General features: G+C 34.5%; 1 long non-coding RNA gene across 4 annotated transcripts in view; it reads right to left on the minus strand.

Annotated features, from left to right (window-relative positions):
- The window catches only part of LOC110257012 (uncharacterized), a 209,415-nt gene that overhangs the window by 180,200 nt on the left and 14,639 nt on the right, over positions 1-14,576 (minus strand). The window lies entirely within an intron of this gene.

The raw sequence follows: 14,576 nt of genomic DNA on the forward strand, positions 1-14,576 counted from the left end.
CAAGTCAGCTAGGAGCTCAGGACTGCTTCCAGCCAATAGCCACTAGGGTGATGGGCCTTTTCAAATGGTTTCATCTCAATGGTTCATTCTTATTCAACACTCATTACTGAGAACCAAATGTATACCAGCTATTTTATTAGGATAGTATAATGAATAAATGAGTGAAAGGAAATGATTGCCCTTAGTTCAATATAGATATAAAAACAAGCTTTATACTATAATTACTAAAGATTATTAGATAAGGTTATCTATAAAGTCCTATGGGATTTTCAGGTAGGCATTGAGAAGGCTGAAACTGATTTCTGGGAAGTAACTGCAGAGAAAATTTATAGCTCAAAATGAACAGCTCAAAACTCTAAAATTCAGAGTTTCCTGATGGCCTAGCAGTTAAAGATTCTGCTGTGGCTCAGATTCAATTGCTGACCTAGGAACTTCTGAATGCTGTAGCTGGCAAACAAACAAACCAAAAAAGGAGCAAAGCAAAAATAAATAAATAAATAAATAAATAAATAAACAAACTTCCTCATAAGAAAACCCCTCTAAAAAAGAAACCCCCCAAAATATAAAAAAAAATCACAATATGCACACTGTCTTGAATGTTCTGCAGATTCATGTAACTTTAAACTGCAATTCTAATGTCATATTAGGTAACTGAGTTAAAGCCTTGGGAATGTTACCAGGATAGTCAGACGAGAGACACCTGAATAGATCCATGGGCCTCAAAGGACACACTCAGTGAACAAGAATTCTATGAAAGTCAACCCTACACACATGGATAGTAAGGAAATGCTTAAATCTTGTCTCTGAGTAAAGGAGAAAAATGTCTCTACTGAGAAATTTAACCAGCCCTCAAGTGGACTGGTAGCCTGAATACACACTACCTGTATGACACAAAAATCCTTCAAGGCCAGATGAGCCTATTTTTGAATTGTTCTTGGTAGTATACTTAACAGATTACTGAAATAAATATATCTAAGACATTCCTTGTAAAGTAGCATGCTGGAAACTGTTAGTCATCTTTGCCTAAGGGGCATACAATTTCCTAACAAGTTAGGTTATTTCCTTGAAGGTGGCTAAGGGGTTCCCAAGAGACATTCTTTGGCTTCTGCTCTTTTTACTCACTGAGTTTAGATTGCCCTTAGCAATTATTTTACAAGATAGTTGGGCTGCGGACTAAGTAAATGAGAATTACCCAGAATAATTTTTTTTAATTGCATACCTCTGTGCCCTACTCCAGGCCTGGGGATGTAAATTCTTAATATCTAAATTTGAGAAACTGGACCACATTGTGGGACTGCTCTTTTGTAAGTGTTGGAGAAGCCAATTAATGTTATTTTTATCATAAACAAGAGACACTTATAAGAAGTGCAGCACCAAAACTAAAGAGGAAAATTTTAAGGTGGGGGGCAATAGCAATTATTTAGAAGTTGCCTCCAAACAGAATGTCATAAAAGAAAGAGCTGCTGGCTCCTCTCAAATGTTAGCCTTGGAAGCAGTATGGAAGTGAGAGGGACTGTGATAGACTCCAGAGGCAAATAACAACTAAAACACACAGGCAGCCAATGATGATAATAACAGAACTATGGGAGACCATCAAGAAGACAAAAATGTGTCAAGAGCCTAGTGTTTGGCAGGGGGTAAATGACAGCCTAGTGAGGCATATGACAAGGCACCATAAATACAGGAGAGGTGGCATGAAGCTTTCCAGCTCTGACTCTTTCTCTCTCACTCATACCCCAAACTCACAGTGGTATAATGATACCTGGCCCACAGCCGCCAGGAAAGGAGCTGTATAAATCATGGACTCTGAAGGCATTACAACATTAGAGGAGTTTGGATGCATCTTGGGTTAAGAGATATTTTAACAAGTGCAGTTCAGCTTGCTGTTATTGATACTTATATTTCCCTTTCTATTCATACTGATATTTTCTTTTTCTATCCCAATGGGATAGATTAGCTCAATAGGAGGTGGTCTGGGGAAAAGAGCAGTGCCCAGATTACACTGGGAAGGCTTCATAAAATCAGAATGATAAACCCAGACTGCAACACAAAAGTTCATCTGAATCTGAGAAAGTCACCCTCCTTCATTCACCAGTGGGGTCAAAATTCTTATAACCTGGCACACTGTGTAATAATTTTCATGTGATATAAATTAAGAGGAAAACATGAAATCATTGAAGAATAAAAGCACTATTTTAAAAATGAATAAAACTAAGCCTCACAATAAAACAAATAATTTAAAACAGAGGAATCAGAGGAAATAAAACACTCATAAAGAACTCAAAACATAAAACAAAATGTAATAGCTATGGAAGACAAAAGTAGTGTTTAATACTTATATAAGTTCCAGATAGAAAGGTAAAACCAATGTATACATCTAAGGATAACCTGACCCCCTTGCTGTACAATGGGAAAATAAAAAAAAAAAAAAGAAAGGTAAAACAATGCATGAGGAGAAACACTTGAAGAAATAATGACTGGCTGTGATCTAGAATTAAAGAAAGATACAAACTATCAGATTGATAGGTTACAGAGAGTCCAGAATAAATAAATAAATAAGGAAGAAAAAAAACCACGCAAACCTCACAATTAGATATGGAAGTAGAAATATAAACCATTAGCAACAATAAATAAAGTCAAATGCAGAATGAAAGAGCAAGTCAACCACAAAAGGACAATCCTCAGATTGATGACAGATTTAACATAAATACTACATTACAGAATAAAATGGACACATTTTCAAAATGTTTAAAAATATTTTTAAATGCTTTGAACATAGGTAAAACATTATCTGAAATATGAAACCTCTAAAAATTTACCAAAGATTCTCTTTAATTGCTGTCTTGAACATTGTCAAGAAAAATTTTTTTTTAATTTTTTTAAAAAACCTTTCTAGGCTTGAGATCCAAAAGGAATCAATGAAATATGGAAAATAAAGTGAACAAATGATCCATTAAAGTATATTCTCTAACATGGATGTTGGATTGATTTAATAGAAATTTGTTTTTATTTTTTACCCTTTACTGTAAAAGACCCTTTCAATGTGAATTTGAGCTTTATCCAACAAACTTTTCTTCATCTCTTGGCCATCCTAGTGATCTGCTTTAGCTGATAGAATGCTATAGAAGTGGCAGTGGCCTCTTTCCTAGCCTGGGCTCATATCATACCCATGCTTGCTCTCTTACACGTTTAATGATGACACCAGTCTGCTAGAAAAATAAAAGGCATGGGCCCTAGCCTTGAATGACCCACTAGTGGCCAGCTGATCTTATATTTTCTTTAACATTCCATCACCTTCACAAATGGATGGTTCCACTTCCTTGAAGAGTCCATAATAGGATCATCTGCCATAGTTTATTCTCAACCACTCTTCAGGCTCAAGTTTTATACAGAACATTGTAGACTCTTAGAATTGAAAGAAAACTTAAAGGTCATGTCCTTGTCTAAACTTTCAGACACTCCTCTTAATCCAGAGAATTTATTAGTTTCCCTGTGGCAGATCACAATGTTTCCCAGGTCAGATCTTGGTTTCTGTTCAGAACTTTCTTACTTCCACTGATTCTACCCTTTATTTAGAAGCAATAGATAGAGGCTTAAAAAAAATACTTTGGTTTATCTTTTCTCCCACCTAACATATATCAAATCTCTTGAGAACCTTTAAACAGTATTTATGGAAATGGCCCCAAACCTAAAAAGACCAAATGATCATCTTTTAAGGTGCTTTAGGGAAATAATAATTGGCCATTAGCTTGAAAATATCCATTCTATTCATTCTGATGTTGGTAGGAATGTTATGCACAAGAACAGAAAAGTAGTACACATTTCTTTAGGCAACAAAAATAAAAGATAATTGTTGACTTACAGACTCCAACCCCAGGAGGAAAGAATAAAAGATGAAACCAGCTAGTTTCCACTTTTAAAATAAAAGATTTCACTGTTTCCTGCTAGTCAAAAACCGAATTTGTTCCAACAGAAACACCAATCTACAAGAACAATGTCTGGGCCAACATTCCCATAGATCAGACCTGAAGGAAGAATCTTGTGGGGAGTTAGTGTGGGTGGAAAACAAGCTAAATGCTTCCCCCAGGGTTCTACCTGTGGGTAACCACAGGGCATCGGGGCATTGAGATCACTTTGCAGAAAGCTAATGGGGGTCTGTACTTTGGATATCATTTTCCAAAACACATTAAACAGCCCTAATGCACTCTAGTGGGCCTTTTATTACAATCTTAAAGCAAACAGAATCAGATCCCTGAAAAGCATTGTTATTGATATGTTTACCAAAAATCTATGTTGCCATAAGTAAATGGAAGTTACGGGTAAAGCATTTCTGACATGGTAAGGTGTGACGGCTCTGGGAAATTCCACAGGAAAAGAGTCATTTTAAATTAATACAGATTGAAAATTTTACACTGTTTGTACATTTTTTAAAAAGCTTGAGCATTTTAAGTATTTTAATCTAGATGGATTTGTTAGTCCTGAGTGTTTCTTGCTTAAAAATCTGGTGATAGTAAAGTTACCTATACCTTAAATATTAATTTTTAGAGAAACAAATAGTACATTTGTTATTATAGGCATAAAAAGGGGAAGAAATATTAGGTAAAGAAGTCCATTAAATAAAAGCATCATTAATATAAAAGCCAAGTGTTTATTTCAACAGCAAAACCAAACTGTAGTATAAAAAATAAAAAATCATATTTGTAGACCATTAAGCAAACTCAAAATATTAGTGAAGATTTTCAGCTGTCTTCAATAATTTTATTATCTAGTAAATTAATTTATTTATATATTTGTAATAATAGTTAGCATAATAAAAACATAGGTGCTGTGATTTTAGGCATTTCAGTTTTGAACAAAGAGAATAAAAACATTCATGCTTCTTTCCACAACACAGTAACTTAATTATTCCATGTGGCCTTCTTAAGTATAAAACTCTTAGAAGAAGAATTTTAAGATTTACCAAAAAAAAGGAAAGTCCTATGCTTTTAATTATATGGCTAACTTTTTAAGGAAAAGTCTTAATGATCAATTTATTAGGACTAGAAGGGGGAAATTTTAGCATGAAAATCTTTTTGATATGATAAAAATAGTATTAATGTGTTCATTTTTATATCACAGAATGTATATTACTCTAGGAGAATACTCTAGAAAAATGGGCATATGATGATGATAGAAAAGTAAGCTATACATCAACAAGCTTGTCTTACTTTTAAACAGATATGTTACACATATATAGAGTTTTCTACTTTTCATTCTTTCTTTACTTTGCAGAAGCTAAATATATTTCACTAATACTGATTTAAAAATCATCATATATCCCAAATCATTGAAGAAATAAAGGTTCTCCAATTTGGGGAAAAACTGCGTCAGTAATTGATTCTGGAGAACTGTCAAGACCAAATGAAAAAATCCTGTCACTGACTTTAATAATCTTTTGACTTTCATCTTTGCTGTATACATACATGAAGGCTGGGAATTGTATAGTAATAAACAGTTTGTTAACATTTTTAAAAATAAATGAAAAAGGAGGCATTTTTTCATAAAAAGTGGTATTTTTGAAGGCTAATGCTTATACTTTTCAACAACACAATATTTAATTGGACTATATTTCACCTCTTTGCTTATTTTCAAACATAGGTTTATAAATGTTAACAAGTATTTATTGTGCACTTGAACCATTAGTAGCAGTGTAAAGTGCTTTTGAAAATAAGGATGAATAAAAAATAGTATTGAATTTTGTACCCTTGACAATGAGATAAGACAATGAGTCCTGTCATTAAACAAACTTTACTGAAGGGATGAAAGTAGAAGATGATTTCTTTTTTTTTTTTTTTTTTTTTTTTCCTGTTGACCATTTAAGCCTGAGTCTTTCACATCTTTAGAGAGAAAAAACTAAATTTCAGTTAATTTCTCTAATTTTTTATTATATTCAGTCCACCACTGACTATAAAACAAAATCAAACAAATATCTAGCTGAAACCAAGATCTCAAAGAACTGTACTCCCATGTTCAATGCAACATTATTCCTAATAACCAAGATATGAAAACAGTCTAAATGTCCTTCCATGTATTAATGGATTAAGAAAATGAGGAATCTATATCTATAGCTATAGTATATCTATATCCAGGCCAAGCTTTCATGAAGATTATGTTCTTTGTGATAGGTGGTGTGCGCCAGATTCCTTATGGATGAGTGGTCTCTGGAACACTGGTGTTCTCATCCTAGGACTTCCCTGCTGGCCCTTGCAGATCTCTCAATATCCCAAGATTCTGCGAGATAGGGCTTCCTCTGGAGAGCAGCTGCAGTTACACTGCCTTGGGCCTGATACCACCATTCTCTGAGCTTCCCCTGACATTTAGCACATCCCAGCCATCCTCTCTCTCCTTTTCTTTCTAAAGGACCTGCACTTTCTCCCGGCACACTCCCAAAGCCACATAACACATCTTTTGGATTCCAACTGCACATTTTTTGCCTTCCTTGGAATCCTCACACTCCAACCACTCAGAGCAGACCCCTGGCTCTGGCACATGGGTGTCCTCCATGGTGTTATAACACACACACATGCACATACACACACAATGGGTTATTATTTAGTGGGCATCTTAGTTCAAGGGAATTGGGTAAAGGGACATATCATCTGAGCGTATCACCAAAACTGAAACCCAAACAAAAAAGCCAACCCAACCAAAGACTCAACCCAAACCAAAAATCCACAACCCAACTTAGGAATATAGAAGTGAGCATACGGTATATATATATACAATGGCATATTATTCAGCCATAAAAAGAATGAAAAGCCATTCGCAATATGGATGGACCTGGAGATTATCATATTAACTGAAGTAACTCTGACAGAGAAATACAAACATCATACAATATCACTTATATGTGGAATCTAAAAACATGATACAAAAGACCTTATTTACAAAAACAGAAACAGATTCACAGACTTTGAAAAAACAAACATATGATTTCCAAAGGGAGAAGGTGAGTGGGAGGGCTAGATTAGGAGTTTGGAATCAGCACAAACACACCATTGTATATGGAATGTATGGTCAATGGGGATCTGCCATATAGCAACAGGGAACTCTACTCAATGTTCTGTGATAGGTAACATATGGGAAAACAATCTGAAAAAGAATAGATATTTGTACATGTATAACTGAATCACTGTGGTACAGCAGAAACTAATACAATATTGTAAATCAACTATACTTAAAAAAACTTTAAAAAGGGAACAAAGAAAAGAAATGAGCACCAAGGAGATAAGTGACGACGTGGAGGTGAAGAGTAAGTGGGGAAGAACCTGAAAAGTTAGTCCAAAGAAATTCTTTTTTTTTTTGGTCACATTTGTTGCTGTTGCTTGTGCTATATTATGGGAGTAATTCAGGGGAGAGATTTTTACTAGGATGTAATCAGCTGAGTTATTAGCTGTCCAATAAACCAAGTCTTAAAATGCATATTTAAAAGGCCATAAAGAGATATTTAAAATATTATAAGATTGGACCATATGATTTTCCTATATATTTTTATCTTGCTTATTTAATGTTTCTTATAATCTAAATGTATTATTTTGAGCACTATGGATGGTTTTACATTTTTTAATTATTTGTTTACTTGTATTTATTTTTTATTATTTTGACCACATCCAGAGCATGCATAAATTCCCAGGCTAGGGATCAAACCCATGCCACAGGAGTGACCCAAGCCACTTCGGTAGCAGCACTGGATCATTTAACCTGTTGAGCCACACAGGAACTCCCCACATTTTTTTAAAAAAAAGGATTTGTTTTGATTTATAACTATCAAACAATCAAGAATTAAAGTATTAAAAGAAAAATCATTATTAAGAGGAGATGCGATAAGTCCACTGGCTGGCTTTTCTTCTCTAGCCTTCAAACTGAAGGTCCTTGTTTACCAATGTAGATCATTCTTCAATTTATTATTTTGTAAAACATTAAAACTTCTAATGCTAGTTACAAATTATGGTTACATAGATTTCTGTAGCCAAGGAAACTTTTCACATCTTACATCCAAATCAAAAAAATTTAATAGGATGTAAATTTGATGATATATCAGTTAAATTACTGTTACTTTCGATTGGTTTACATGGTAGAATCCTGAAGGAGCAAAACATAATCTCAGTATCAAAAAGCACATGCATGTTACTGTTTTGATTTCCAGTTAGTAATTATACAATCAGTTAAACTGATCATTCTGGAATTAATTCTTCCAAGGTATCAAAAGAGTGCTCTGACAACTGTCATTCATGAATTTTACAATGTTCTGATATAATGATAAAAACTTGTCAAAATTGTATTTTGCTGCTTAAAGATATTTGTGCATTTTGTGAGCTTTTAGAAAGCAAAATTCTGCCTCTTTATTGACACTGTTACTGTTACTCTTTATATATTGATATATATATATATACTTCATATATTGATATATATTGATACTCTTTATTGATACTGTAAATTGACACACTAATTTATCTCAGAACATCACAAGTATTTCCCAAAATAGTTAGATGATAGACTAGGTAATTATTATCCATCATGCTGAGATATATGTGTGCAGTTGCACCAACAACCATAGACTATTTCAGCAACAAAGAACCAAATAAAAATGCCACCTTATTAAGTATCTCTGCTTTTATTTATTTAGTTCAGATTTCATTTATAGAAACTGAAAGTTACTAAATTTGTGGAAGAAACAAATTCTGTATGTTTGGCAGAAAATATTTATAACTTTTTTTGTACATACAAAAATATTAGCCATGTCTTAAGAAATTTACTTTGTTGACAGGAATATTTAATTCTATATATTTTAAAAATTTTCTCTCCTTACTAATAAATCTGATACTTTTTCCTAGATCATATTTTGAGTCAAAAGTATTACAGTTCAAGTAAAATAATCAGATGCAATTTTTTGGTCAAGGAAAATTCTCACATAAATTCTCTGAATCTTATTTTGATCTTTGGTAGCATATGCACTTGTTCTTAAATACACTCATAAATTATTGTCACTATAATTTTTAAAATATTCCTTTTCTATTAAAATAATGATAAAATGCCTACCTAAATATATCTAGGACAATGAACACATAGAAACATTGATTTCTTACAGTAACATTTATTCCTCACATATTTCACAAAGCAATTTTGAAGCTGGAAAATAGAACAATGAATTTATCAACTCAGGCTTAATTTGTGCTTCATTCAATGTAGAGAAATTTATAGCAAAATTGTAAGCTTTTCTCAATTTTGTTTATTCCACTTTCATATCATTCACAGTAACCCTGATAAGAAAAACCACACATACATATACTAAGCTGGAAGAGTCTGAATGTCTGATTAAATAGAAGCATTCAGAGATGTTTAGGTAATATTTCCAGAACTTCTCCTTTACTAGGTCCACCAATGTTTAAGGTGCCTAATGACTAGGTTATCCAAAAGAGGCCCCAACTGCTCAGTCTGAATTTCCTGGACAGTATGCTATATGGGAACAGAGCATCCTGTCTCCCAGCAGGAAGTGGGTACACCTGAATTCAGCCTCCCCTGGGTCGGGGTAGCTTCCTTACCTGGGTAAGAGGGCATTGCAATTTACCAAAGACCCTAATTTCTTCAGGGACTGCACAAACTAGGTCCTTCAAATAGTATATATCTAAACTAAATTGCATGGATCTCAAATTATTCTCCAAGTTAATCTTCTAATTCGGTTTATGCCATCTATAAACCAAATTAATACTTATTAGAGATAAAAATCTTTTCACTATTTTTCTGTGTGTGTGTGTGACATTACAACTTATATCTTTAACCCTCTTTTATTCTGTAACCAAAACTTCAAATAATACATTAGCAGTTCCAAACTTTCCTTTTTTGTAGCAAAACTTCGTATCAAAGTCTTAAAGACATCATCACAGTGCATTAAGCATTAACACAGTTTGGAATTTATTTTACAGAAATCATTCCCAAATTATGGCCATACATTTAAGTTTTGGCCTTCTGTAATATTTTTAATATTTTTGGAGATAAACTATAAAACTTTCCAAATATATTAAATCATTATTTATTCATTGTTGCAACAAACATTTTAAAGATTCTCTTTTATATCAGGACATGAAGGCAGAGCCAATGTGAAAGCTCTAAAGCTACGTGTCCTGGGTTCATCTTTCAGCTCATCTACATGGTCACCTGTTGACTGAAGGCAAGAGATTTAGCTTTTCCTAGCTTCTAATTTTTAATCTGTATTAATAATATAATAATATAGTTTTATTTATGAATTTTACTTTTTATCGAAAAGCAATGTTACCAGTTTGCAAATAAATGTGAATATTTTTGAATTGTGATAAACTTGTTGTTGTTGTTGTTCATATTAGCCTTTAGACATGCTCATCAATAAAATGTTTTTTGGGGAAAAAGGAACAGTAATTTGTGAATTTGGTTAAGAACATTATCCCTGAAGCTGTACCACCTGGGCTTAACTAACAGGCAAAATGTGTGTCAGCTATACCATCTACTCAAGATACCTAAGCCAACTCTAAGGATCCTTATTTGTAGAATGAAAATATCAATAGTACTTACCTTGCAGAGTCGTGAGTGTTAACAGAAGTTTACTTATGTGACCATCAGAATCATGCTTGGGCTTAATAACTTTTCTCAGAGATTAGTTATTATTAGGGGCAAGTATATAATGAATGGTCCAAATCATGACACTTTTGAGATAAAAGGGTGCCCCATTAAAATTATTCCTGAACATAAACTATGCAAACACCCACGCAAACTGGGATATATGATCAGTTTAGCCAACAGACACTTGCTGATTGGAAGAAGTCTAAAATACCTGATAAAAAATAGAGATATAATGTTCATCAAATATAAAGCATTATTAAGAATAGGTAAAACATAGTTATTTGTGATGAATTCTGATGAAATTGTTATAGAAATGTTAAAATTAAAAATAATTGAAAATGAATGTATGACAGAGGTGGACACAGAGCAATGAAGACTAGAGAACCTACAAAGAAAGTTATAAAATATACATACAAGGTTGTATGTTGCAAAAAAGTAAAGAACTTTGTCAAAATTGATAAATCCCTTAAACATTTCTTACAGGAATTATTTTTTATAATTACACTGTAACAGCAAAATGAGAAAAGCAATGAATGGCATTTTGTTGTTATATACTACTCTCAAAAATTATGCCAAATATTATTCAGTTTAGGAATTAGTATACAGTGGCAATTACAACCTACTTTTCTTTTTTCTTTTTTTTGCCACATCTGCAGGATATGGAAGTTCCCAGGCTAGGGGTCAAATTGGAGCTGCATTTGTCGCTAACACCACAGCTTGCGGCAAGGCTGAAGCCTTAACCCACTGAGGTCAGGGATCGAACCCACATCCTCATGAACACTATGTTGGGTTCCTAACCTGCTGAGCCACAACAGGATCTCCCAACAACCTACCTTTCACAAATGAAAAGTAAACATTTTCATTGGCAATTGCTTTTATTTTCAAGTTAACTCCCAATATGTATTTAACATTAAATATGAAATGTTTTTTCAATTTTGAGTGGATTTACCTTAATTTTACATTTTCCAATGCCAGCTCTCCTTGACAAATAGGAAGGCCACTGTGAAGATCAAATAATATGAGGCAATAGCAGCACTTATCAGAGCGCTTGATGCGTGCAAATTTAACATAGTTTAAAATTTATTTATTCATATTTTAAAGATTAAAAAATCTTTACTGTGTGAATTTTTCAGTACATTATTTTGAAGTTTACAGATCTTTAGTTTTTAATACAAACTATTTTCTCCTATACTAAACAATGAGATTAGAACAGTGAATGAAATAAAGATGCTACTCTCTGAATGCTTACTCTGAATAGTTGGAGATTCTGATATTCCAAATACATATTACAAAACCATCTCATAAGTACTATGATGGAGATTAGCTAAAAGTTGGCTAGGGGTGTGGAGGCAGATAACTTAGAGAACAATTTTAAACCATTTTAAATCATCCAAGTGTGATCAAAGAGCTAGCGAGAACTGCAGATCTCTCAGTACTTAGCCAACTCTGTCCAGACCACTGCACTGAAGACTTGACCAAACTCTACGAAGATTTCTTTCAGATCCTTAGAGTGACTCCCAGGTCCTCTTAAAGTGCCTACCAGGAGGATTTATTGTTTGTTCTAGCTAAAATCTGATAAAGGGCAGATAGGCTGTGAACCCCTGCTTAGAGCAGCTACTTTAGAAAACTAGTAATTATAAATCCTTTCTCGCCCTTTGAGATGTAAATCCACCACCACAAACTGTTTCCCCAAGGACTTGAGAGCTGTCTTTTTGAAACGTGAACAATCATAACGATAACTCTCCTTCTCCCCCCCAGTCCCTGTGAAGAATAAAGGCCGGAATTAAGGAGGGCCTTACTTTAACCTAACAGGCCTGCCTCCTCTCCTAAAGATAGAAGGTTTTTTCTCACTTTTGGATAAGTGCCAATTAACAAACCCAAATGGTCTAATTTATCACATGGACCAACCCCCTTAATACACCTCAGTGCCTTTTCTTTCACACACCTTAGCTTTTAAAAAGTCTCTAGTCTTTTATTTCAGCAAAGTTGATTTCTGTCCAAGCTGGGAAATTTTCCTTGTTGCAAAAATTATTAAATAAAGTCTATCCTCACTACTTTTGTGTTAATTTCTGGTGTACAGCAAAGCAATTCAGTTATACATATATATATATATACATATATATATGTATATACACACACACACACACACACACATTCTTTTCCATTATGGTTTATTATAGGATACTGAATATAGTTCCCTATGCCAAATAGTAGCACATTGTTGTTTATCTATTTTATATATAGTAGTTTGTATCTGCCAATACAAAAATCCTAATTTTTCCCTCTCTTACCCCCTTCCCCCTTTGGTAACCATATGTTTATTTTCTTTTTTATCAGGCTACACCCACAGCACATGGAGATTCCCAGGCTAGGGCCTACACCAGAGCCAGAGCAGTGCCAGATACAAGCAACATCTGTGACCTACACCATAGCTCAGGGCAATGCCAGATTCTTAACCCACTGAGCAAGGCCACAGACCAAACCCATGTCCTCATGGATACTAGTTGGGTTCATTAACCACTGAGCCACGATGGGAACTCTTGGTAAACATAAGTTTATTTTCTATGTCTATGAATCTGTTTCTGTTTCCTAAATCGGTTCCTTTGTGTCATATTTATATCCCACATACAAGTGATATCATGATATTTGTCTTTCACTTTCTGACTTCACTTATTATCATAATCTCTAGGTCCATCCATGTTGCTGCAAATGGCATTATTTTATTCCTTTCATTCCTTTTATGGCACTGTATATATGTACCAGAGCACCTTTATCTATTTATCTGTTGATGGACATTTATGTTGCCTCCATGTCTTGGCTATTGTAAATAGTGCTGCAATGAACATTGGCAAACATGTATCTTTTTTGAGTTATTGTTTTCTCAGGATATATGCCCAGGAGTGGAATAACTCAATCATATGGTAGTCCTATTATTAGTTTTTTAAGGAATCTTCATATTTTTTCCCCTATCTGTTGTACTAATTTACATTCCCACCAACAGTGTAGGATATCCTGACTACTTTTAACTAGTGTCCAGTTTGTTTATTTTTTGCACTGGAGTACCAAAGAGCATTTAAGAAAATTTTGCATTCCTTAACTTCTCTGAATAGCTTTAAAAAAAACCCTATCATTTGGGAATTCCTGTCATGGCTCAGCAGAAATGAATCTGACTAGTATCCACGAGGATGCAGGTTCGATCCCTGGTCTCACTCAGTGGGTTAACGATCTGGCATTGCCACAAGCTGTGGTGTAGGTCACAGATGGGCTTGGATCCAGTGTTGCTGTGGTATAGGCTGGAAGTTGCAGCTTTGGTTCCACCCCTAACCCTAGAACTTCCATACACTGCAGGTGTGGCCTTAAAAACAACATCAACAAAAAACCTTTCTATACAAGGAGTCAGAGCAGAATCAGGCAGCTGCTCAGAAGGAAGGAAATGTAAGTGCTCGTTGTGCACATCTGACATCTGGGGCCTTCTTGTCCTCCTTGCTCTGCTCTGAATCTCAGAGTAGCTGGGTCCTTTCTCAGATACTGTTATTTTTTTTTATTTTTTTGCTTTTTAAGTCCCCTGTGGCATACGGAGGTTCCCAGGCTAGGGGCTGAATCGTAGCTACAGCTGCCGGCCTACAGCACAGCCACAGCAACACCAGATCCAAGCCACGTCTGCATCCTACACTGCCGTTCAAGGCCATGCTCAGTCCTTAACCTGCAACCTCGTGGTTCCTAGTCAGATTTGTGATTTGTTTCTGCTGCGCCTTTTTTCTTTTCTTTTTTTTTTTTTTTTTTTTTTTAATCTGTCTGTTATTTTTAAAGACATTTAGCAAAATGGGAGGGTGGAACCTAGGCATAACCAGTGTTTTCTCTTCTTTTCCCCCATAGTGTCTTTCCAGGTTCTGGCTGTGGAGGGAGCCCATACTGGCTCCTTCATCCCCTAGAGACCCAGGCCC

Source organism: Sus scrofa, chromosome 15 (assembly GCF_054392235.1).
Source record: "Sus scrofa isolate SSC_HxYL_T2T_F1_AM1 chromosome 15, Sscrofa_HxYL_maternal_Yorkshire_Landrace_v2.0, whole genome shotgun sequence".
NCBI lineage: Eukaryota > Metazoa > Chordata > Mammalia > Artiodactyla > Suidae > Sus > Sus scrofa.